Source organism: Rhinolophus hipposideros (genome assembly GCF_964194185.1).
Source record: "Rhinolophus hipposideros genome assembly, chromosome: 17".
Classification (NCBI taxonomy): Eukaryota; Metazoa; Chordata; class Mammalia; order Chiroptera; family Rhinolophidae; genus Rhinolophus; species Rhinolophus hipposideros.
Genome location: NC_138063.1, coordinates 591,923 through 613,348, shown reverse-complemented (window position 1 = coordinate 613,348; position 21,426 = coordinate 591,923). Strand labels below are relative to the sequence as shown.

At 47.1% G+C, this 21,426-nt stretch overlaps 1 protein-coding gene across 4 annotated transcripts in view; it reads left to right on the top strand.

The window, feature by feature from the left end:
- ATP9B (ATPase phospholipid transporting 9B (putative)) overlaps positions 1-21,426 on the top strand; it is a 171,886-nt gene that overhangs the window by 81,291 nt on the left and 69,169 nt on the right. The gene's annotated exons all lie outside the window — the stretch shown is intronic.

The following is a 21,426-nucleotide window of genomic DNA, read 5'->3' as shown; positions in this document are numbered from 1 at the left end:
CCCAGCCCTCACTGTCAGTCAGGAAATTCTCACTGAATCCAGTGGCCTCACCCTGCCCCCCACAGAGCCTGAGGCCCTTCAGCCACCCTGCTACCATCCTGCACCCTGTCTTCCTCGGCCAACTGGCCTGCCTCCTCTTTTTTCTCTTCCTCTTCCTCTCTTTTTTTTCTTTTCTTTTCTTGTTTTTTTTTGTTTTGTTTTGTTTTAAAGCCCTCTGGATTTCCTTGGTGTTGGCAGAATGTGTCTGCAGTAGGAAGGGCACCTGGGGGGTTTGCAGAATTGGCTTTAAATCCTCGCACTGCCACTTGTGAGTGTCCCACATGGGACAAAGTGCTGTCCAGGTTGCTGGCACCTTCCTGTGTGCACTCGTCCTGTGGGGTCCCTTTCCAGGCAGTGAGAGTGGAGGCCCCGGCTGGGTGTGAGATTAGTCCTGTGCCAAGTACTTCCTGTGCGCTCGTCATGAAGCCACACAGCCCTTGGAGGGAGAGTGGCGTGTGTCTTTCGCAGCGTTGCCCAGCTGGACTGCAGCGGTCAGCATGGCGCTTGCTTCTCCTGGAAGGTACCGTGCACTGTCGAGCCCCCCTTGAGATGGAAACACTTTTGTAAAGCAAAGAGTAATCTCAGGAGGGAAATAACGTCTCCCGATATGCATGTCATTAAATTGTTCTAAGTGTTGCATGTCAGATTTGTAAGAATAAAATTCAGGAAAGGGTTACAAGAGCTATAATGGACAAAAAGTAACCGAGGAAGTATTGAAAGAGCATGTGGTTTTAGAATCCTAAATAGAGAAGGGAAGACAGAAGTGATTGCCACTGTTTGTAAGATGTTAGTGCCGGAAGACTGCATCACACTCTCTTGACTTAGTAAGAGGTTAGTCAGCTGACTGAGTGGGAATAAAACATAAGCATTTAATAGGGAGATCGAATCATGTACCCAAGTTTCACTGGTTTTTTTCAGGGAAGCTTAACTGTTCCCAGGACTCGATCTGAGTGCCGTCATATGCACAGGGCGTATGGGGACATTCATCGCTAGGTGAAGTTTTGTGGCAGAGTAATTGGACCGAAGGTACATATTTACGAGCGAGTCTGTCATACTGCCGTACACACCGCCGTAAAAGCACAGTGCTTTTCCTACGAGGCTGATTTCTCCACATGGCTCATGCCTAACATGTTGGCAGGTGCCATGCTCTCCATGGTCCCTCAGAGAGCCCTGCAGACACACTCCCGTGCCCACTGGATGAGAAGAAACGGCTTCCGCCAGTGACGATGCAGGTCCCCTTCCTCGGCCAGAGCACTGTAATGTCCTCGCCTAAGGTGACGGAATGCAGGAAGCACGGTTGTACCCAAGTGTAGGAGGAGGGCCAGGGGGTCTTCAGTGAATCTATTGCTGACCGCCCATGGTGTGCTTGCGCTGACCGTTCCCAGGCCTCATCCGTGAACTTGGAGAAGAGAGAGACCTCGAAGCAGCCCTGGAGGTGCTGAGCAGAGGGAGTAGCCAGGAGAGAACGTGGGCTGGGAGAGTGTGACCGGAGGTGGTTGGTGTGTATGACTGGGGATGAGAGCCGTGGGAGGGTCGCCATCTTGGCGACCAGGAAACGCTGGTGACACGGATATCAGTGCCACCAGATGCAAGGGCAGCAGGAGGACCCTTTGAAGGAGGTCGGTGCTGAAGGGAAGGGTAGTTTGTAGGGGGAGGGCCCTAGGGCCAAGGTCAGGGAGGGGGCTGGACATGCTTTCGGGCAGGCGCCCCAGGCAGAGCAAAGTGACAGAAAGCTTGGACCACGGGGAAAGGATGTCATCGATTTTGTTTGTTTGTGGTGAGAAAATCAATATCACAAAGCTATTAATGTTTTCAGTAAAAGGAGAGAGGGTCTTAGTTTATAAAGAAAAACATATTCTATGGAAAAATATCACTTAAATACGTAAACCTAAGATTACTTAAAAGAAAGTGGTATATGTTATTACATGAAGAATAGCTACCATATAAAAAGTGGCATGGTTTCTTGGATTTGTAGAAAATATTTACAATCATCAGTCAGTCACTAGTTGGCATCTCCCTTCCCTTCTCTCCCCGCAACTTGCTCCATTTTTCACTTGCTGCTTCCATTATAGCACATATAAGAGGAACCTGCAGGTTTGTAAAATTGCCTGCAGTCCCTAGGATGAGAAACAGTACAGTTTCAGGACAAAAGATTCATGACCAATATCTGACGTGGTGAACTTGATGCCAGCATGGCAGGGGTTCCAGCCACCCCGGATGTGTACAGGACGGCAGCTCATGGATACGCCATTGGTGCTGGGTCTTCAGCTTATAATGGAGCCAGGCCCCGTGTGTGATATGCTGAGGCCACTTTGCAATAGCCCAGAGCAGAAGCAAAGAAACGACTTGTGTCACGAGGCAGGTGGTCGGGGTGGGGGTGTCAGAGGAGCAGCGGGCTCCTAAGGTGGTGGTGTGGGCAGCTGACACTCGGCACACCCCTAGGACCCCTTCTTGGTTAGCCCACAGTTTGCCTTTGGGGAGGGTTATCCCCAGGGGTCCAAACTGAGGTGGGCGTGTGTGGGGCTCTGCAGTTAGGCTGCAGTTTCTCGTGGGCTGGCATTGGCTTCTGTACTTTTTTAACATCCTCCCAGAGCTGAGCAGATAATGTTAGGTATTTTACCGCTTTTATTGGTTGCTTCATAAAATGAATGTTTAAACTTGTCATTCTATATAGTCAGATAATGTCCCAAGTCTTATTTTGGCCAATTCTCCTTTTTGTCTTCATTTTGTCCGTTTTGTTCTCTCTGGCTGCCTTTTAAAAGAAAACTTCAAACAGAAAAGTAAGGAGAAAAGTATGATTACTCGTGTACCTGAAAATCCAGGTTTAGTAGATACCATGCCACTTTATTCCAAGTATGCACTTTATAAAAATAAAACTTAAGGTCCTTTCTCCAGCTGCTGCCCCAGCCACTTGCCTTATTCTGGGACGCCTGGCCCACAGAGCTCATCGCGTGCCCAGTGGAGTGGCCCTGGGTGGCGACATCAACCTCACATCTACCTGCACACATCCCCCCTGGCACCCCCTCCTGTCCCCAGACTCCTGAGACAGAAATTGGTGATGGCTGGGCAGGGGGGGTCCTGATGCACGCTGAAGTCCTCTAGTGGTCACTGTCACCTAGGATGCAAGACAAATTCCTAGGGAACTTCAGAAAACTGCAATTCAATTTGTTGACTCTGGCAAATGTCCCACTTGAACTCATCCTTTCAGATTGCTCTTTGAAATTGAATCTTGAAATCTAACTTGGTCATTTTATGTCATCAGAATATACAGCTTGATGTTTACTGCAGAAGTTTATTAGGGTACTTTTTAAAATGTAGCATGTTTTGTCCAGACATGGGGATCAAGACTCCATCCTACAGTATTGTTAGGTGGAGGAAAATTCGAAGGTAAAAAGGAATCTTAAAGCTCCTTTTCAGGATTGAAATGTTTTACCTCAGAGCATCAGTGGGGAGCTGGGGTCCACACAAGTTTGAAGATTTTATTTTAAAACTTTGAACAAATCAGAAGTTTTTATTACTAAGCAGTTACTTTTACAATAATATTTGGTGAAAGTTTAAATTATAAGGAGTGCGACTGGAGTAATGGACTGCTTTATAAGACCTCGTTTGAGATATATTTAATAAGATGATACTTGATTACATTTAAGAGGGGAAAATACTCACAGGAGGTGAAGAAAAATCAGTTCTGACAGGTTGCCATTTTCATGCGGTCCATAATAATAACTTGCTGAGAGCAAGAACGTCAAGGATGAAATGATAATACAAGTTGCCCCAAGCGGTTATTGTAATGCCTTGGGCGCATTGGTTTGTGTTGCTAATGAAACGATGCTTTCAGATGTCTCGCTGACAGGCGGACAGGTGATGTATGTGTGCCATTACCTGAATTAGAGCTCTGCTGGTTCCCTGAATTGTTGTAAAGGCATTTCAGATAATGGAACCAAGTACAGTCAGCTGGTGTACTTTGCAAGTGGGAATAGCAAGGCTGATCTGGAGAATAGCTTTCTTACCTTTAAAAGGACAGTCTATCAATATTTTAAAGTTGTGTTGGTGTATATTAAAATACTACACTAGAATAACTTATTTTTCTCTTTGCTTATGCTTGCATGCAGTCTCATGCCCCGTAACATTATTAGTGATTGTCTTCTTGAGGAATAAACCATTTGGGGATTTAAATTCTTGTTTGAAGTGCAGTCATGTGCTGCATGAACGAAGAGCTGCATGTTGTAGGACATGGTACGACAGTCAGTGTGCAAAGGGAAAAAGAGTGGGAAGGCTTCTTCCGGGTGACTGTCTGGACTCACAGGTCATGGTGTTTCAGAGTCCCTCGCGGAAGACTGAGCAGAGATAAGCAGAGACACGAGCGGACGTGACGCGCTCCAGCCGTGTGCAGACGGGACCCAGTGGGGTTCCCGGGGCCGTGACAGCCCACTGCCTTCACGGCGCGCGCCTCGGGGGCTTCCACACCCAGTAAAAAGTTGTGCTGCTTCATCAGCAGCATGAATATAAATGAACCTATGATTTCAGACAAACGATGAAGAGGCAGAATCCCGAGTGGCAGACATAGAGCTGTTGGAGAATATAGCAGATATCCAAATAGAAAGCTTGGACTTACTCCCTAAATTTCTTTTCAATATGAATTTGATTATAAAGCAGGTGTTCTAAATAGGAAACACGCATGTTATTGAAAGTAAATCCTTTGTCTCACTGAGAGGACGTAGTGTCGCAGGAAGCTCTGAATGGGAAGGGCTGGCTAGTCACTTGTTGCCTGTTACATAAGAGCCATAGGGTCGTGTTTCCTCATTTCTGTGCAGGACAACTAAATTCTCTATAATCAGAATTCTTGGCAGGCAAGTATAATTTATTCAAGAAGCAAATAAGTATTTCCATAATTGTCTTTGTTTTTTGAAATCCTTGATTCTTTACCCCGAGGCCATAAACACTGTTAGAAATTTGTGGGACTTGTGATGACTTATTTCTCATGACATTTTCTTCTTAATTTATAAGCTCACAAAACTGAGTGTTTATTACTACCAGATCATTCTGAAGCATTCCTGATAAAAGCGTTTGGGACTGGTAAGAAACATGGTCTGAAGTATCTTACCTAGTAAGACTGAGAGTGAGAGACCCGTTTCAAAGCTTCTTTATGGGGCTGGAATGAAGGTGGGCACGGAGGTGGCTGATTATGTTGTGACTGCAGACAGAAAAGAAAGATAAGGAGGTCCTCCTGGTATTTGGAAATTCTCAGAGTAAATACCGTCTTCCCCGGGGTTGGGGGACTATGTGCTAGATGTCCTTTGTTATTATGCAGATTGGTCCCCTTCCCCCTCACCAGGCCTCTGAAACTGGTCCTGTGTGTGATGTGGGCTGCGAAGCAGAGTTTGTTGGGGAAAATCGCAAGCCAGAGGTCAGCTAACAGGCAGGCTCCCTTGGGAAGGGCTGCTAGAGCAGGACTCGGGGGCCCTCCTTGGGCCTCCTCCTCCAGGAAGGAGCCACTCACCTGCCCGGACCTGGAAGGCTGTGTGGGGCGCCTGTGTGTGGAGGACCGCGGTGCAGTGAGAGGGCCTGGGGAAGGGCAGACTTGAACAGGAAATTCCGAAGCTGTCTTTCTCCCTGTGTAATTAGCATTGTCAGCTAATAATTACCTTTTGGAAAACTTTATGCTGTATCCTGTGAGTTTGAATTTTCCCACAATAGTGAGCTATTACCGGCCTGGGAATCCCTTTTTGCGGGGCAGTTATCCATGTCCAGCATTTCTGAAAGGCTGATTTTTAAACTGCTTAATTCTGTTAGAAGCAAAACCTATTTTGAGGCCTTGAAGTCAGAATGAAATGTTTTGAACTCTTGAACACAGAACACAAAAACTTCTGTGGGATAAACTAACAACATTAGACATTTTTTTATTTAACTACACTGTAAATTGGAATTGGTGCACCAGTGTATTTCTTAGTAACGTTTTCATGGGGCCCGAGATGTGTTAGTGAAGGTTAATTAGCCGCCCCTCCTGTGAACAGAGCCTTCCAGCTCTGAGCTGCAGTAGATAGTTGCAGTATTTCCTACAGAGTATCCGACAGCACGGCGTGCGGGCGTGCCGCAGCGGCCCTGGCAGTGAGCGGTCTGTGTGGTCCTTCGCCCCAGGCCTGCTGTGAGCGCCTCGCCCCACGGATGCCGCCGGCTCCCGACAGGTGCACCCTGTGTCTCACAGAGCCGGCGTTGTGTGCGCCCCGCTGGTGCGGCTGGTGCTGGGGTGGGGGGTGCGGCAGCTCCGTGGGCTGCTCGGGGGCTCTTTCCTCTGGTGGGTTCCGGTTTGCTAAAGGAGGCCCAGATGGAGAGGACAGTCAGAAGACTCATAATAAAGAGCGTTGAGCTGAGGTCCATTCCTGGCCGAGGAGAGCGCGCTGGGCACACTGGACCCTGCAAGACGAGACGCTGGCGTGGGACCGGCTCTGTACTCGCTGAAGCGCTGACATTTCCGGGCAGGGAGACACTTACAGACTGGAACGAACAGTCTTTTGGTGTTTATTCTTGTTTCTGAAGCTAATCTAGTAGTTCACAGAAATGTATGCTTTTAAAACAGGTAGAGAAGAGGAATTACGTAAATTGATACACAGGTTTCACCATAACACTTTAAGGATTTTAAAGGGTCAGTTTTACACAGACCCACAAAAGCGTTCCTAGACATTGGAACCGCAATCATTGCCTAAGGTACCTGTCACTTCCTGCAGTGATTTCCTCTGCAGAACGAGGACCCAAAACCTTTGGTGCGTTTAACCTGCCGGCTTGGGTAGCTGGGGGCAAGCGAGCGCCAGCATTCCCACTCCTTAGCAGGCTGCAGGTCGGTGCGGGCGTCGTCCTGTCCTCTCCTCCGCCCCGTACTGGCCCTGCTCACACCCACCTCGCCGTGACCTTCATCCTCCCCGTTGCATTCCACAGACACGGTGACCAGCATCCTCTAGGCCTCGCTTGGATGTCACTTCCTTTGGGACCTGCTTTCTGCCTATCCGTGTTTCCCACAGTCAGGAGGTGTCCTTGCTCCAGCCCCACCATCGGTGTCAGTGTGTCCCGCCCACCCGTCCCAGCACTGGGCACCACGTCTCAGCTCCGTCAGGCTCCTCATCCCCAGCCCCTGTCTGGCTACCACCATCGCTCACCAGGACAACTCAAACAGCCACCCTCACCAGCACCCTGTCCCGCTGTTTGTACTCTGTGTCACGCGGTGCCCCATGTACCACACGGAGTGGGCGAGGTTGGCTCAGGGAGTCCTGCTGCTCTCACGGCAAACACCAGAACACCAGGACCCCACTGTCGCCTCCTCCAGTGGTGCCCGCCCTCCCTGCTTCGCCCAGGGCACCCTGCGCTTCTCTGCAGCACCGAGGACGGGTGGCACTAGGGAATTGTGTGACCCGCCGTCTGGCTCTTCCTCAGGCTAAGCTTCCTGACCACAGAGAGGTTCATCTCGATGCTTCTAGAGTCCTGCCCTGCACAGGGCATGTGCCCAGAAGACTGGTGGACAAATGAGTGAACTAGAGTAACTGCCTGTCCACTGTCTGCCTCTTCCGGGCGATATGAAACTCCCTGGAAACAGGCTGTGCCTTGTTTTCCCTGCACCCCAGGCTCCTCACACATTGTGGATGTTGGACCGTTTAAATTAGCAGCCGGAAGAGGATATAAACAATCCAGCAGTTCCACTTCTGGGTATTTTTCCAAAGGTGACTGACATGAAGTCTTTGTCAGGGAGATGGCCTTATCTGTAAGAATTTAAAGTTAGAAACGCTGTCCTGGATGTTGGTGGTATAGGACGTGGGGTGGGAATACGACAGGGCACACATTTCCCAAGGTTTCTATGCTCCACGTGGCATATGCGGCACTTCTGCATGGTCGTGTGTGACCTGTGATTTCCTGTTTGTTCACAGGGTTATCTGTTACTGTGCTGGCTGATGCTCCCGTGGGCCTTCTTTGGCCTGGGGGAGTCCATTTAGCCTGGGTCTGTGTCCCATTGTCATAAACCCGCCATTGAAAAATACCTTCTGTGCTTTCTGTCACAAAAGATGTTCCCGACTCATCTTGGACTTTCTTTGTCCCAACCCTGGGATTAGGGCCTGGATTCCTTTCATCAGAGAATGGTGGGATAGATGGAAGGAAGGAAAGAAGGAAGAAGGGAGGGAGGGAGGGAGGCAGGCAGGCAGGAAGGAAGGAAGGAAGGAGAATGGGTGGGTGGATGGAAGGAAGGAAGGAAGGGGCATGGATGGAAGGAAGGAAGGAAGGAGAATGGATGGACGGACAGACGGACTGACAGACTGATATGGAATGGATGGGTGGAAGGAAGGAAGGGAGGAGTGGCTGGATGAGTGGGTGAGCGCGGGTAGAGGGATGGATTGGTGCACATACACCTTTAAGTGTATATTTATTTTGTACATTCATGTCTGTTGAACACCATGAATGCAGACACACTTCCAGTCGTTATCCAAGTCTGCGGGTTTTTCCTAGTTTTCTTCTTCAGTGAGAAACCTGGTTATCATCACCCTAATATATTTACTCATGTGACCGACTGCTGCATGTGCCGGCCTGCTTCCCTTTCCTCCTGGAACTGCAGACCACGCTGGACTGCAGCTGGACGGCAGGGCTCCAAACCCCACCTCAGCTGGACCGCTCTGCTCAGGCACATAGCTGTGCCCTGTTTTTGCAAAGGAAGACATGGGCACACTCATGGAATTATTCTTGGGTGGTTTTATTTTTGTTTCTTTTCCTGAGGGCTGAAACCATGTGTTTGTTCATTTTGTAGACTTTAGCTAAAGCTTATGATGTGGTAAGGCGAACACATTAGGTGTTCAGTAAATTCTGATTGAGCCAACACATGAGTGGGTCATTGAGAAAACCAATGAAAGACACATTAGCTACCGAACTCATCACCCCACAAGACCCTTTAGATGAGCATAGGACAGTATTGTGTTTAACTGACTTCAGAGGCAGTGTCATCAAAGGAGCTCAGTCTCCTCAAGCCAGAGTCTGACATTTCGCCTGGTGAGCAGTGTTTTATGTTTTGCACATTTGTGGTCTCAGGCCGTTGTGCCAGCGTAACAGGTGTGCAGCGTAACAGAGGGACCCGTGTCTCCAGGAAGGCCTGGACAGATGCAGGCGCTGAGGCCTGATTCTGAGGAGGTCAGCATCTCCCTGTCCTCTGACCCTGAGCAAAGAAACAGCTGAAGCTGTCGTCGCCCTTCATAAGCCTGCTCCCAGTGGGGCTGCCACGCGGTGGTGGCGAGTACAAGTGATCACTGTAAAGACGTGATCACCGGGAGGGGTCCTCACGGACACGCTGGTCTTCCGTCTCTTTCCCTGCACTTTGCACATAGCAAACCGCTGATGATGGTATCCTAGTTTAGGTCTGACGTCCTTGCTGGTCTTAAGGGTAGTTTTCTTGAATGTTCCGAATTAAGTGACGTTAGAGTTAGTGAGCACGTGTAAGGAGGTGGGCCTAGGACTCAGACTGTCCTTGAAGCCACAGAGCTAGATTTCTGCGAACGTCGCCGAAATTCTGTTGTTCTGACGTGAGATGCAGCAGTGTTGATCGCTGACACTCACTGTCACATACAAGCCTGTGAGTGCTGCAATATGGCTCTCTCCCAGTATCACAACATAGAGACATACAAATGAGAGAGAGAAAACAGGCAAGTGGTGTCACATCCTCACAGAGAGGTCATTAACCTGTGGAAATGAGCAAATTGTGTACGGTACAATTTAGAGAAGGATTTATTTTGTTTGGCTTGGGTATTTAGTCATTCAAGCAACAATTTTCTTAAGTTAAAGCCAATAATTTGTTTTTTTATTACAATTACAAAAATTGTTTCATAGCCTTAAGATACAGACATGGTCTGAAACACACAATATAGAGAACAGAATTTTCGTAATGGACCAATTTAATATGTTTTTAATTCCAAACAATATAAAGAAAAATGACTGCTCCCAAGCTTTAATTCCGCTCTAAGATGATGCATTTGCCGTACTTTGTAAATGCAGATGACATCGCAGCAGCCTTATTTCAGGAGGATGAGTGTGTGTGCCTGGCCCTGTCAGCGGGCTCGGGTCACTGTGGAATATATTCTGGGTTTGAGAAGGAAATCAGATTGCAAAGTTTCCTCACATTCATTAATCAGTCCTTATTTGAGATATGCTCTTAAACCTTGACCTTCTGGGTAAAGGCTCATAACAATTTTAAAGATAATTTATGGTTGCTGATTAACTAAAACTAAAAGAGATAAGTAAGTGGTTCTTGGACGTTTGAAAGTATCCATGTCATTTGTACAATTTCATTTAATACACATTTTGAATCATTTTAAGGATGTGTAACACGTTGGGTTGTAACTACATGTTCTCTTTGTATTCATGCTGACTTCGGACGTTAAAGAAACGAAGGCTGCTGGAGTTCTGATCTGTTTTGTACAGTAAGGTTATACTGCTCAGGAAAGACATTCTATGTGTAAGTTTTAAGAGTAAGTAGGGTAGTTTAATTACTGTCCCCCTTAAAATGAGCAGAAATAGTTCAAGGAGGATAAAAATGTGCACTTTGTCATTTTGTCAACACTACAGTAGTTTTTCAGAATACAGTGGGAGGTTCTCCTGGCCACTCTTTTGTCACCCTAGCAGGTGGGAGCCACTTCTTGCTGGCCCCGCCACTTCCCTTTATTTTCTGACCCCGTTTCTTGGTCAGTTGTCGTGGTTGTGTGCAGGGCGAGTTATTGCTGCTGTTGCTAATTCATGGAAAGGTGGTTCTTGCTGTTTGTAACCTTTTGATGTCAGTTTACCCCGTGCGTTATGTTCCATACCAATAAACTGAGTGTAGATTCTCCGAGCTCTAGGTCACACTCTTGACCACCTGAAAGCGAGCACGGCCGCAGCGTTACAGTGCCTGATGGGCACAGTAAACGCCTTTCCTTCCAGGAGCTCGTCAGCACCTGTGCTGACATGGCAGGCAGCTTCCCAGACCATTGCAAAAGGCTCTCCCCCTGTAACCTAAGTATTCGTGGGGTGTTGGGGGATACTGAAAATGGACCCTAACGCACCTGGGATGTTGGGGAGGGCAGCGAGCGTGGAGGGAGTCAGGCTTGAGGGGAGGAAGAGGCGTTTCCCAGTCCAGTGGGAGGGACCTCGGGGTGGTGCCTGGACCACACGCTGGGCCTGGCGCTTGTGCAGCCAGGCCTCAGTCACAGACGGGCCTCCTGCTGCCTGAGAGCACTGGAGCCATGCACTAGGGCTGAGGGAAGGAAACGAGGAGCAGGAAAAGCACGCTCCAGCTGCAGTGATGGCCGTGGAGATGAGGCAGGATGCCCATTAGGTCCAATGACAGCCACTCAGAGGCCCTGCTGCCGTCTGCCACCGGTGGGTGAGGCGATCTGGCACTGCGTTTTATGCCTCACGTGGCCTGCCACATCCTGCCACATCCCGACGCTCAGAAATGTAGCCTGGCTCAGGAGACTCAGGATTTTACAGGGTTAGAATAAAGAATAATGTGTAGTCGAGCTCAGCTTTTGGATTTCTCAGTAGTCTTTGAAACAGAAACGAGTCCGACATCCCTGGACACTGAGGCTTGTGCCTGGAAAGAGCCGCGTGCTGCTGAGATTCAAGGGGCCACAGCTTCCGGCAGGCGGACAGTTGCAAGTGTGAACAGCACCAAAGGAGGAGACAATGCAGTCCGACGACCCATCGCGGACAGCCCGTCTTAGCCTTCTCTGGAAAAGAAGGGACAGGAGTCGGAGAAGCAAGAAAGACAGTGGGGTGTGTGCGAGGTGCTTGCCTTTCAGCAGGACTCTAGGAGTGAGACGTGGACATGCAGGAGCCTGGGGCCCTCAAGGCTGGAGCCCCTGGACATGGGCCGGGCACTTCAGAGGGAGCCCAACCCAGTGCTACAGGCTTGAGGGTCCTAGGCCGCCTCCCACGTGCCCCAGAGTCCAGGGGGGTGCAGACTGCAGTGGGCCGCACAGCGGTCAGCAGCAACCGACCGGGAAGGTGACCTGTCACAGCCCAACAAGGCACCCACCTTCAGCACCCACAGTGACGTATGCGCAGCATGGGCCAGAGGTCAACAGGTGGCTTCCCCGTTGTCAGGTGTCATCACTTTCCCCTCACACCATCCTGGCCCTTGGACGCAGCAGTGGTTGACAGGGTGGCAAACACCTGAATGCTATTTAATATCTATCGGAAATACTAATTTCTAATGTTAATCAGTTAATAACTAGGATGTGACCAGATTAGATGCCAGTAAACTGAATATTTAGGAACTTCTTTTAGGAAAATACGCATCTCAGCCTTTGTTCTATAAAAATGGTATCCACAACACTAAAGCTTTCCAGATGTGTAGGAATGCCTGAGTCTAACTTCCATAGACATTTACACTCGTGGATGATCGTGGATGTCATCCCATCAGCCTCTTGCTTCTGAAGTCGTTCACCTGTTCAGTTTTCCCTAAAATGTCTCCTCCACACATCATCTTACGCACGCTCTGTCAAGTATAAGCTTTGGTTTATACTTGAACTTTGCTTAAGAACAAGAATAATACTTAATTTCTGTTTTACTTTTTTGGTTTTAAATTTTGTTTGTTGACTTTACAAACACACACAAACTGCATAAACTTACAAAAGTCACACCTGAGTGAATCGTGACAAAGTGAGCACACACTCAGGGTCAGTGGCGAGGTGAGGATAGAGCCTCCGCCCCCAACAGCTCCTGTAGCACCCCCTCCCTGAAGGGGGCACTGACTTCTGAGCAGCTCGGCCGATTGCCTGTGTGTTGTGACGTGACACGTGTCCTTTTGTATTTGTCTTCTTTTGTACTAACATGCCTGTGAGATTTGTTCACATTATAGTGTATCACACATCTGTACACATTGTGTGAATAAACAATTGACTGGTCTCTGGGTTGTGGCCAGCTTTCCGCTGACACGAGTCTGCTCTAAATGTCTGTGTGCATGGGCATGTGCGTGCAGACAGCTTCTGTCAGGTGTGCACCCACGTTTGGAGTTGCTGGGTCATGTGATCCGTTTATTTCCATTTCATGTAATCCAGTCTTCCAAAATGATTGCACCGGTTTTCACTCTTCCCAGTGGTATAAGAGAATTCAGGTTCATCTGGGACTTTGCCCACACTTGTGTTGTCTTGTTTAAAAAGCCTAAGGTCCACGTGGTCAGTAGTGGTGTCTCCTGTTTTCACATGCCTGGCAGCCAGTTAGATGGCATCTCCTTCAGAGTCCATTGGCTGTTCGAGAAGAGCCTGCATGTATCTTTTGCCCCTTTTCCGCTGGATTGTGAGTTCTTGTTGTTTTGTGGGCTTCTTTCCGCATCCTGGTACAAGCACGTTGTGGTTACGTCACTTAACCTCCCACGCTCTGTTGCTGCCTTTCTCTCTTCATGGTGTCCCTGCAAAGAGCAGTTCTGGGTTCTAATGCAGTCCAGTTTATCAGTATTTTCTTTTTCTGGCCTAAGAGATATTTCTCTACCCTAGGCCATGAAGGTACTCTTACCTTCTAGAAGTTTCACTATTTACCTTACTCAGCAAGCTCTCTGGATGTCTGGAATTGGTGGCTTGTGAGTCCATCCTGAGTCGTCAATACTGGCCCAGAGGGAAGGGAAGGGGATGTTTCAGGCAGAGACACAGACATGCAAAGACTGGCCTCGCCTCCTGAGAGCGGCAGACAGACAGCCAAGCTGGAAGTAACGTGAGCCGAGCTCCCTGTTCCTCAGGGTGGATGGGCCGGTACCGAGCGAGCATCCTCTCCACGAGGAAGCAGAGACTGCCCTGGACCAGTGCCTGTGCTCCCACCCTCTGTCATCTCCACTGTCCCACAGTGAATTACACGTTCTGCATCCTAAACTGAAACAGAGGGTGAGCTGGAGAACAAACCTGTTAGTTACTTGCTGGGTGCGGCCACGTGCACACAGCCCGTTCTCAGAACACCACATCCTAGCACGCGGGCTGTGGTGTGACGTGGAGTGTCCACAGTGCATCTCAGATACTGGGACAGCTGAGTGACAGTCAGTCCCTTTCAGAAAGTTCTAGTCATTATGGCGCCGTTACCTGCCACTGGGTCAGACTTATTCTAAAAGGACATTGAAGAAAAATTAGCTTGCCTGCAGTGTGTCATTGTTTAAGAGAAATCTGGTGACCAAAGCTTACTTCAAGCATTTCACTTCAGTTACCATTTAAGTTGTTTTTCATGTAAGTCACAGGATCATCCTTTAGGAGGAATGTGCTTCTAGCCTCACCATCTTCTTGAGAGCAGTCACTTGTAAGGGCCGTTAATCATCGGTCATACCGCGTCGCTCTCAGACCTGTTGCAATACAAGGGACGTGGGTTGTGCCTGGACCGTCTGGGATCCTGGACAGAGGCCTCTGGGGCGGTCATCTCCCCGTAGGTGAGAGGAGGTGGTGCCCCCTTCCCTGGAAGCCCGGCTCTTGGAGACCCCCTTCCTGCCCAGAGCCCCAGCCGCTGCTAAGTGGTCGCTGTTGCGGTGGAGCCACTCCTGTGATAGTAGCCCCGGGAGCGGCCCCTGGTGGGAAGGCCAGCCGGTGTCCTCTGAGCCCCTGGCCGACCAGTCTCCCCTCTGGTGACGTTTCTTCTGGTCGTCTTGGTCACAGTGTGGAGTCCTTTTGTTTAGTCTGTTCTTTCCCCCACAGTACAGTGTTAGTGCCAGTTAGTTCACCACAATTAAATAAAAATAAAATATTCTGAGCGGCATTTGATCAGATTTGACTAGTCTGTTTCATGAACCTAATGAAAGTTTGTGTAATGAATGGAAAATGCAGCAGCTATAGTTGTGAGAACATCTGTAATATGATTTATGATTGCCAGTGTGCACCCACACGCGGGCCGTGAGCCCCCGCAGTGGCTGGGGTGGGGATGGGGCTGCTAGAAATACTAACGGCCTGTGACAGCATGCTGAAAACCCAGTAATGGAAATCACGCAGAAGCTTTGTAAAGTGTAAAGGCTATTGGGTTGGCAGTTGCTGAGGTCATATGGGGTCAGAAATTAATCAGTTATAAACAATTAAAGCCAAGAGTGCAGCCATTTTGTGGTAGTTAATTAGTGTGGGATTGATCTTGTTAACGTCACTTAATTATGCATTTCTTTTTGTGTGGCCGAAGTATTTGTGCCTGCGCTTCTCCACTGAGAACACAGTGAACCCCAGTACTGAACTGGCCATGACGTCGGGGCACCGTGCAGTGTCACCTCCCTGCCTGCTGTCTCCTTGCTTCTGGCCCGGCTGCAGTGTCGTGTGTGGTTTTGAGTGTGAGGCTTGACGAGCACGTCCGAGCCGTTTCTTAAGACAGCCTATAGCTGACAGTCCACAGCTGACAGCCCGTCCTATGTGCTCTTCTGTCTTGACGTGTGTCCTGGTTTCTGAGCCGAGATTCAGGGGACATCACTGCCGATCCCAGCCCGTGGCTCTTTCCAGCGTTGGCCAACAAGTAGCGTGCACCCAGAGGCTGGCCCTGTGTGTGTTTGGTGTTTGTGCTGGAAGACGATTCTCCGGGCGCTGGGGTTTTAGCTCCCTTAGTTCAGGCAACCTTTTTGTCATTACGGGCGTACTTGTTTTTCACAGCTAATGTGTAATTACATTTAAAATAAGGTGCTCCAAGTGCTTGAACAGCATTTTGATATTAGTGTTGTGACCCAGCACTTGTCTTCTGGTGGCCGAATAATTAATTTGTGTCGAAGAGCTTCTGAGGGCGATGGTTGCCTAACACAGGACTTCTAGTGTTCCAGTGACCCTTAGCTGCCATCTGGTGCACACTCGCAGTGCTTCTGTCATCTGCTGCTAACTGCTGTCACCTGCATGCTGCAGTCCCTCCTAACTGGGGTGATGCGAGCAGGATGTATTCTGCCTGCTGGAGCGGGGTCCTCAGTGCACATGCCTGTGTCCCCTGGCAAGGAAATAGCAGTAGACTGGGGGTTCTCAGGAGAAGCATTTTGGAATTAATTGGAATTTTAATACACAAGGTATAAAGATGGTGACTGTTTTGTGAAGGTTATTGATTCACTAAGTCCAAGTGTTTTGCCTGTTTTCTGATTCGTCTCAGTGGTTCCAGCACTTAGTGGCCGACTTGCCTGGCGACGTTGTTTCCACACACTTTACAGACAGTAAAGTGTCTTCAGGTCTCTGGTAGCGGACGGGCTTTCATCAGGGCACCAGCCTACGGCACCATGTTATGTTAATGTATTGTACTGGTAATTTAGAGGACAGGAAGTGCCCTGATTTGAAGGCTGAACTGTCCCCAGTGGCACTGGCACAGCTGATAACGGCGAACTAGAAAGACGTGTATATCAAATAGTTTACAAAATGAAGCCAGCTGTGTTTCCCTACATACTGCGGCTTCCTGACACGCATCATTAAATCTTATTAGCTACTTCCTTTTACAAAGATTCTTGTAGTCTTGAACATTGCATATTAACATTTTCTGCCCCTCCAACTGGAAATTATTTGCTTTATTGTAGAGTGTCAACTCGCTCTAGTTTCTGATGCGTTCTAATTGGTACTTTAGAGTATAATCATCGTGAGATAGCACGCCGTGCATTTCTTTATTTGGAAATTAATACAGACCTTTTTCCTTTATCTGTCAATCTGAGCAACTTTTCACACACTTCCCAAGTCTTGGGGTTGCTCACAAGCCATTAAGTATGAAAGGGGTCCTAAAATGTCTTTGAAGATACAGAGTAACACAGATTCTAGATGCTTTAAGACAGTGCTACATTTTGCCAAGATACTAGTAATAAGCCTCTTAATTTTAATAAAAAGCAAAATGAAAAGTTTATTTAACCCTATTACGGTTATCGTTTAAATTTTTCAGCAAATCTGCTAAATTCAATTTTTGTTACAAAACAAAAGAATGCAAATCATGAGAAGCATGGATTTTGAAAACTAACATTGATTCAAACTTAGATGTTAGAATAGTGTGATAACTTTCCTTCATTCTTTCTTTTTCCACCATTCTGTTATGATACCTTAAAAATGAAAATGTTTTCTACTATTACCTTTGGGTTAGTAGCAACTTTTGATGATATGTGGGCGGGGCAGATGTTTCAAACCCTGGTCAGCATTTGACACATCTGCGTGTGTCTTAAATCAGAAATAGGTGATGAGCATTTCATTGCAAGGGAAGTTCATGAATGCAGTGACATGTGATCATAATTTTGAATCCAGTAAATATCTTAGTCGTAGATCTTGTCAAGTCAGCTAATGACTCTTGATTTAAAAACACTATTGAGCGGTTTTATTTCGTGATAGGTGCCAGATATCTGGAGATTGGGGTGAAGACCTTAAATGGTCCATAAATTCCCATATGTTTACTCAATAAACCAAGAAATGTTGAAGGAGAAAGTGACCCATTATTGGACACCTTTGATTCACTTCGCAGGCTTCCTGCTACAGTATGAATTCTAGTAGAATGTTTAGTGAACCCCCTTGCACAAACCATTAAATATGTTATACTTGTTGCCATGCCGAGTTAGCATTTAGAGATTTTGAAGTTAGTCACTGAACAAATTTCTGGCCTTACTCTAGAAATTCATCTGTATCACAACCTCTTATGAAGAGAGTCCAGGGCTGGAAGCTAATACATCCTGCTCGCATCACCCGTTAGGAGGGACTGCAGCATGCAGGTGACAGCAGTTAGCAGCAGATGACAGAAGCACTGCGAGTGTGCACCAGATGGCAGCTAAGGGTCACTGGAACACTAGAAGTCCTGTGTTAGCTTCCTGTGTTACTTTGTAAGTTAGTGACCTCGTTTATTAATAATAATTTAAGCATTCCCTTTTCCGGAATTTTATAAGGGAATTAACTGAGCAGGTGGAACGGTGCTATTCCCCACACACACCAAGTTGCCGTACAGGGTCTTTTTAAGAACAGCAGTTCTCAGGGCCGCATCCCACACAGGGTCCAGGGAGAAGGCTGCTCTCGCTCCTGGGGGCTCAGCCTGTCCCCCGCCTTCCCCGCCCACCTCTGCACCCGCTGGCCCAGGGTGGCTGAGTCCTCGCCCGCCCTAGTGGGAAAAGGAGCTCTCCGGTCTGTTTCCTTTCCTGTACCCCACGCTCTGCTACCATCTGTGCAGTTCCAAGCCTCAGAGCAGCGATTCCTTCAGTACCTCCGTTCTGGATTCGGAAAGGTAGGAAGGACTTTCTCAGCCTTTGGGAAAGAGGTCAGAGGCTCCCTGGGGAAAACGGTCACTGTGCCCGGGAATCCTCGGGGGCCACTGCATGAGGGCCCGGCACACACTCAGTGCTACTGCATCAGTGTACTTACAAACAAGATTATTTTCCAATCATATACTTTATAAATCATATTTAAGTGACTATTTTAAGAGTATACGTGTTTTAAGGGTGTTTCTAAAATGCGCACTCACACAAGATATTTAAAATAAGGAGACAATAAAGACACTCAGGAGACATCCAGGAGACAATGAAGACACACATGCACATCCTCCCAGAAGGAAAATGTGCTCAATCATACATCCTTTGGCATGGATACCGAAACTAGACTAGAAAATGAAAGGTGACGCATGTGCCATGTTTCAGCAATTTACAGGAAGCCATGGTCTTCCCTTTCTTACTGTCTGTCAAAATTATAAGACTCCTAATAAAAGTCTTTCTTTAAAAATATCAGTACCATATAGAATAATACTGAATGTCCATGATAATTTTTTAAAAAATGGTCAAGGGAATATAAAGTACAGCACAGGGAACATAGCCAGTAATATTTTAATAACTATGTATGGTGTCAAGTGGGTAATAGACTTATTGGGGTGATCACTTTGTGAGGTGTATAAATGTCTAATCACTGTTGCTTTGTACACCTGAAACTAATAAAAACATATCGGTACCACTGAGAGATATTGTTACAAAAATCTATTTTTTGTGTTCCTAGGGATAAAAGAATTCCCAGGAGTGTGGCATCTTTTAAAGTCTCTGAAGAGCACAGAGCAGGCCCAGTGCCTTGTGACTGAGATGGCCCTTACGCGAGTGGCCCTGTCACAGTTTGCTCACGTCCTGTGGTATTCCCAGACCACAGGGAGGAGACTGTCCCTGCACTCACTCACGTAGTGAGAATTCAAGAGTAGATTAATGCTACGTATAAAAATGTCTGTTAAAATAAATAGAAAATTACCAAAATAAACTGCTTATTTAATTGGATTAAATTGAAAGCTAAACGCCTAACCTCAGATTTCACTTACATGAGTGATGTTGAACATTGAGGTTTCTGGTGTCAGTGGGTAGCTTAGGCTAGTGAGGTAATTATTTTAAATTGGTGGGTGGTCTTGGCAAAACCATTTAAAACTGACAGCTTCCTACACTGCTAAGACAAGGTAAATATACACGCAGGCTCTTGAAGCTGTTACGGTAAGCTGTTAGACCTTTATCGACTTAGTTTGTAGACCTGAGTCTTCAGAAAGGCTCCGAACTGCGCTGCAGTATATTGGGATCTGAACCTTAAAGTGTGACCCCCCGTATGACAGTAGATTTTTTTATTCAGGAGATTCCACCTGTATGTAATCCAGCATTAAAAATGGTTTTGAATTCTGCATGACAAAATCGATATTTAGCGTTACTCTTCTTGTTTAAAACAATATATGTATCAAACGTTCTGAACTGTTGGGATTAGGGGTCCAAATCTCTCACGAAAAGCAGGTTTTCAGAATTCAGAAAAAGGACGCGTCGGACATGAGCGCCCTCTGCTGGCTGTGCTGCAACTTGCCGCGCCTCGGCCTTGGCTTTCTCGCCCCTCTGAGTGTTACTACAAAAGCAGCAAGAAAGTATCAACAGGAAACGAGGCAGGGTTCCGAATTGTATGGTGTGGTAACGATCTGTGCGGCTTGATCTCCCTTATGTCCTTGATTTCCAAGTAAACTGTGTGGCTGTTGTAAAGTGAACTCAGGCGCAGAAGCTGGGGGGCTCTTGACACTCCGGGCTGGATTCTGATGTGATTTGTTTGTGTACAGCGCCAAGGCAGTTCCCAAGTAGCTGGCAGACTGTTCTGCGTATTTGTGCATGCTCATGTTTGTTTGAAACATGGCTGTGAGGTATCACGAGTTGAAAAGGTTTGAAATGATTTACATTAATAAAAAAATGAACTTACCAGTTATTTTTCAGTCACTGTATTGCTTCAATTTGATGACTTTTGATCTGTTGTACTTTTGGAACGACTCTAATGTCAGAGCGGGCTGTCAGGCAGCAGCTGGCGTGAGCAGCCTGTCCTGTGTGAACGTGCAGAGTAAGCCTGCGCTTTGCAGAAACAAGGCTGAGATACATGGGTGTGTGTATACATCTGTTCGTAGAAGTGTGCTGTTTATGGCATTTTGACAATTATGGAAGTATTCTCTTGCGTGGATATGTGTCACAGGAAATGCTAGAGCCAGTATTGAACTTGCTCAGATGGCCTGGAAGATCAAGGTTTGAGAAGACAGCTTTCTCCTGCATTCCCGGAGCCCCTTCAACCTGAGCCAGCAGCATGTCTGCGGCACTGAGGAGTGATTCCACCCTTAACAGCGAGCTTACTGCAGACCGGCTGACAGAGTGGTCTGACAGTGGGCCTTGCCCTGGACACGGACTCCCATCAGCAGCAAGCTTGTCAGCTGGGCCCGGCTTGGACTCCGAGTTCATCTCCTCTTTAAGTCTCGCCCATTTGATATGGAAAGCGGTTTTACTTCCTGTTGAGGAGCTGACCTTGCAGTAATACATTTTGTTTATGTAAAAACATAACAACTCCATTTTCTCTCTAAATGTTAAATGTTCAAGGAACACCATCTCATGTAATAACTCCATAGTAAGCAAGGAAAAATCCTTAAATGCCAACTATAGAATAGTCTGGCAAAATTTATTCGTAGGTAAAAATGTAGGGTATGAAATATTCTTTCAGAGTAGTCTTTAAAATGTTTATTGTGTGAATATAGATTTTGATTTTTAAAAACTAAGGTGATATATTGTAATGTTAAGAATTGTCCTGGTGATACTTAGGGAGTTTTTAAAGCTCAGATTATTGAGGCAGTAGACTAGAATGGCTAAAAGAAATGCTTCTTATTTCGCAGCTCACCGAGGCGATAAACGATAATAGCTCACACACATCTACTGTGTGGGGCCGGCCTGCAGGGGCGACAAACACTTGACACTTAGTAGTTCATATCCAAGCGGCATAAATACATTGGAGAAGAATAAAGAAGGCTACATAGCATCACTTTCTAAAAACTAATACTTGTAACTTAACATAATGGACAAAGTGATTGCTGCACGATTTAGGAGTTCAATTCAGTGTCTGAGTTTCAATTATTTAAAATACAGAAGTACAAAGGAAAGTCTGGAAATTACTTATTTTGTTGTTGTTTCTTAAGATCCTACTACAAATGGAAAAT